The following is a 4,807-nucleotide window of genomic DNA, read 5'->3' as shown; positions in this document are numbered from 1 at the left end:
CCGCGCCCGGCCAATTTTTTGTATTTTTAGTAGAGATGGGGTTTCACCGTGTTAGCCAGGATGGTCTCGATCTCCTGACCCTGTGATCCACCACATCTGGTGACAAATATTCTTAATGGTATCTAGAATAGTGTATCCTTTCAGGAGGTTTTTAATTTACATTGTTGAGACTCATCAGAGGAATCACAATCTATGTAGCTGTAGCCTTACAAAACGCATTTCTTTCCCCCCGTCCTGCCCCCCCTCCCTTTTTTTTAAAGAAATTGGCAGTGGAGGGGGTGGTCTCACTCTGCTGCCCAGGCTGGTCTCTTAACTCCTGAGCTCAAGCGATCCACCTGCTTTGGCCTCCCAAAGCGTTGCGAGTACAGGCATGAGCCAACGTGCTCAGCCCCAAAATGCATTTTTTTTTTTTTTTTTTTTGAGACGGAGTCTCGCTCTGTCGCCCAGGCTGGAGTGCAGTGGCCAGATCTTGGCTCACTGCAAGCTCCGCCTCCCGGGTTTACGCCATTCTCCTGCCTCAGCCTCCCGAGTAGCTGGGACTACCGGCGCCCGCCACCTCGCCCGGCTAGTTTTAGTATTTTTTAGTAGAGACAGGGTTTCACTGTGTTAGCCAGGATGGTCTCGATCTCCTGACCTCGTGATCTGCCCGTCTCGGCCTCCCAAAGTGCTGGGATTACAGGCTTGAGCCACCGCGCCCGGCCCCAAAATGCATTTCTTAAGTAAGATTTGAGAGTTGAAATTACTCTTTGATCCATGGGCTGCAGAACAGATGTTAACATTAATCTCATTCATCTCCATGAGACTTCTTTGGTGACTAAGCACATTCTCAGTGAGCAGTAATATTTTGAAAGAAATCTTTTTTTTCTGAGCTGTAGATCTCAATACTGGGCTTAAAATATTCAGTAAAACATACTGTAAACAGATATGCTACTATACAGGCTTTCTTGTTTCACTGATCAGCACACAGTAGACTTCTGCATAATTCTTAAGGGCCCTAGGATTTTCAGAATGGTAAATGAGCACTGGTTACAATTTAGTCAAGGGCCACATTAGCCCCTAACAAGAGAATCAGCCTGTCCTTTGAAGCCAGGCATTGACCTTTCTCTGGCTATGAAAGTCCTAGATAGTATTTTTTTTCCATATAAGGCTGTTTCATTTACATTGAAAGTCTGTTGTTCAGTGTGGCCACCTTCATGAATTATTTTAGCTATATATTCTGCATAACTTGCTGCAGCTTCTACATCAATGCTTACTGCCTCAACCTTACACTTTCACATTACAGAGGCGGCTTCTTTCCTTAAACCTCATGAACCAACCTCCCCCAGTTTCAAACTTTTCTTCTGCAGCTTCCTCATCTTTCTCACTCTTCACAGAACTGAAGAGAGTTAGGGCTTTGCTCTGGATTAGGCTTTCGCTTAAGGGAATGTCACGGATGGTTTGATCTTCTATCCAGACCACTAAAACTTTCTCCCTATCAGCAATAAGGCTGTTTGGCTAATCATTCATGTGTTCACTGGGGTAGCATTTTAATTTCAAGAACTCTTCCTCTGCTTTCACTACTTGGCCAACTCTCTTTCGGCACAAGAGGCCTAGCTTTTGGCCTATCTCAACTTTTGATATGCCTTTCTCACTAAGGTTGATCATTTCTTAACTTGAAAGAGAGATTCAACTGACTGCTCCTTTTGTCTGGACACTGTAGGGTCACTGACTGGCCTAATTTCAATATTGTGTCTCAAGGAATAGAGAGGCCTGAGAAAAGAGACTGGGAACTGCCAATCAGTGGAACTGTTAGTACACACCCAACTTTTATCAATTAAGTTCACCATCTTATATTAGTGTTATTCATGGTAACCCAAAACACTGACCACAGCTCACCATAACAGATGCAGTAATGAAAAGGTTTGGGGCTGGGCATGGTGGTTCATGCCTGTAATCCCAACACTTTGGAAGGCCAAGGCAGGCGGATCACTTGAGGTCAGGAGTTCGAGATCAGCCTGGCCAACATGGTGAAACCCCGTTTCCACTAAAAATACAAAAATTAGCTGGGTGTGGTAGTACAGTGCCTGTAATTCCAGCTACTCCAGAGGCTGAGGCAGGAGAATCACTTGAGCCCAGGTGGCAGAGGTTACAGTGAGGCTGAGAACACCCCATTGCACTCCATCCTGGGTGACTGAGATTCCATCTCAAAAAAATAAAAAAAGAGTTTGAAATATTGTGAATTACCAAAACTTGACACAAGAGACTCGAAGTGAGCACATGCTGTTGGAAAAATGGCTGGCACTTACAGACTTGCTCAACGAATACTTGCTATAAACCTTCACCTTGCAAAAAAGGCAGTATTTGCAAAGCACAATAAAATGAGGTCTCTCTTATTCCCTCCATCCTCACCCAGCTACAGGAAGGCCAGCACCACGACTGTTTACTGCTGTAGTACAAGCGGGAAGTTTGGCATACAGAACACCTCAAAAATATGCTACTTCGATCTTGAGGAGAGTGAAATATCTTACTCATTTTATGTACAAAGCACAGACGTGCATATATTCTATAAAAACAAATAGTTTACGTATGGCATTAAGATTTCATGAAGATTTGAAAAACAATGTTTACAAAAGATCCTTACAAAGATAGTAATTTAAGATCAATAAACGACGTATTAAAGTAAGATTTTTGGAAGCTCAAATTCAGGCAATACAAAAGCCAGCAATACAGCTTGCTACTCAAATGTCCCTATTTCACCTCAAACTCACAGTAAAACTGAACCCAATGTATCCTTGTCCATTAACAAGTAAAACACCAAGAAAGTAACAAAATATTCCCTTCAATGTCTCTTTTTACTGTCAGCGGTCCCAAAACTCCTGCTCACCGAATTCAAAAGCCTAATCCTGCAGTTAGGACTTAACCTCATCTGCTGCCAAATAGCCGGCTTTGTGACCTTGGGCAGACCACCTCACTTTTCTGGACCTCAGTCTCCCCAACCACTTGGACAGTCTAAGCCAGGTTCCAGAGCTGAGACCCTAAGTCTGGCTCAAGAACTTGGTGCAGAAACAGAACGAAGGCTATTAAGACTGTGAACGTCTATGGGAACCGACAAGTGAAAGACAAAAGCTGAAATCCCGACCCAAACTGCTTGCCCAAGCTCTATCCTTTTCCCTGTTTCCTCGATGCCTCAAAGGGAAAAGCAGTGTTTACTAGCAACTCTGTTTCGGGTCCTGAGAATCTTCATACACCAGTCTACAGGCGCGCCAGAGGGTGAAGGGCCCGAGCGGTGCAGGGCTGGGCCGCAAGCCTCACAGTCACACGTTCCACCAACCATCACCCGGGGCCCGGAAGCGCGCCCGGAAGTCGAGGCCCTACTAAGTTTTAGACTGCGACCTCGGCGCCCCGCACGGTCAGCCCCGCACCCGTACTCAGATTCTCCCGACCTACAAAAGGCCCCGCCACGCGGCCCGGGCACCCGGGCAAACTCGCAGGCCCCACGATAGCGGGGCGGCGGCGCGAACACACAAAGGAGACGTCGTCATCGGGGAACAAAAACCCTGCCCAGGTCTCCCCACCAACAGCACACCCTGCCCGACTCTCCGAGTGACCTTGGGGGCGTTCCTGCCCCTCCCAGAGCCTCAGTTTCCCTTCCTAGGCTATGGACTAAGCCCCATGGCCGTGGCCCGCCAGGGTGAGCCGAGACCCAGACGCAGGCCTCTTAACTTCTGTTGCCCGCGCCAAGCCGGGCTAGGTGCGCCCGCGCGGAAGGCGGCGCGAGCGGCCAGAGCTGGCTCGAGGTCCCGGGCTGCGGGGTCTCGGCCGGGTGGAGCCGCGCAGGCCAAGGCCTCTGTAGGCCGCGAAGCCGCCTAAACCTCGCATTTTGCACAGGCCCTGACTTGCCGCTGCTTTCCCGCAAAGCCCAGCCTAACCTGGAGCTAGTTGGGTCCGCAGGCGCCGCCGCCGTCGCACTCGAGAGACGCTCCTTCTCCGGCCGCCCAGGAGAGCCCCTCGAGAAAGATGCCGCTGTCTCAACAGCAACCCACTTCCGCTTCGGAGGCCTCGACTCCGCCCCCCGTCGTGTCCCCATTGGCCGCCCGCCTACCCTACTTCCGCGGTTGGCCGGGTAAGGACAAATTTTTAAATCCTATTGGATAAGAAAACCATCTGTTACCACTTTAAAGCGCGCCTCTTTCCGCCCCCGCCCACAATCGAGCGCCCTAATTCGCACCTTCCGGCAAGAGACGGCGCGGGCGCGGCCCCGCCCGCAAGGCCTTGAGGGAGTCGCGGTCTGAGGGCCGACCCGGCTCATGTACCCGGCTGCGACTGGCTGCGACTGACTGCGCCAACGCCGCCAGGGACTGCCCGCCGACTGCCTCCGGAGCCGAGCGGGCCCCAAACCTTCCCATTCCTAGTTTTCGAACCGCACATCAGCTGCCGTGCCCCTGGCTCGACGCAGCTGGCCGGAGGCGCGGAGCTGGTAGTTCGTCCCACCAGCCGTTCCGCGCCCCTCTCCTGGCTCTTGTTTCCCCGCCTCTTAACGATGCCTTTGTGAGGAAGGTTGCTGGGCCTGGGGACTATGAGTCACATCGGCTGGAAACCAGGCCTGGCCCTGTTTCAGCACCCCCGCGTGCCAAGCCCTGGGCCGGCGTGCGGGTCCCTGCCCCTGAGAGGAACCTGGAACTTTTGCAGGCTGGGGTGCAGAAGTGTACCTAACAGACGAAGAGTGTGGAGGATTGGAGGACTCAGGGCAGCACGGCACAGGTGCATGCAGGTCCCCGGTCGGACTGGAGAATGGGTGGTGGGTTTCTTGAGCTCCAGTCCCTGAGCT

General features: G+C 51.1%; 1 protein-coding gene across 3 annotated transcripts in view; it reads right to left on the bottom strand.

Annotated features, from left to right (window-relative positions):
• The window catches only part of RNF4 (ring finger protein 4), a 49,328-nt gene extending 45,325 nt beyond the window's left edge, over positions 1 to 4,003 (bottom strand). The window contains exon 1 of one of the 3 annotated variants that reach the window (XM_017876259.1): positions 3,909 to 4,003. The gene's annotated coding sequence lies outside the window, so the exon portion shown is untranslated. The remainder of the gene's footprint in view (positions 1 to 3,908) is intronic. The other 2 variants (XM_017876261.1, XM_017876260.1) reach the window with 2 other exon arrangements.
• Positions 4,004 to 4,807: the final 804 nt, after the last annotated feature.

This window comes from Rhinopithecus bieti, unplaced genomic scaffold, assembly GCF_001698545.2.
Source record: "Rhinopithecus bieti isolate Rb0 unplaced genomic scaffold, ASM169854v2 scaffold_9581, whole genome shotgun sequence".
Lineage (NCBI taxonomy): Eukaryota > Metazoa > Chordata > Mammalia > Primates > Cercopithecidae > Rhinopithecus > Rhinopithecus bieti.
The sequence above is the reverse complement of the archived record's forward strand: the minus strand, read 5'-3'. Positions and strand labels throughout refer to the sequence as shown.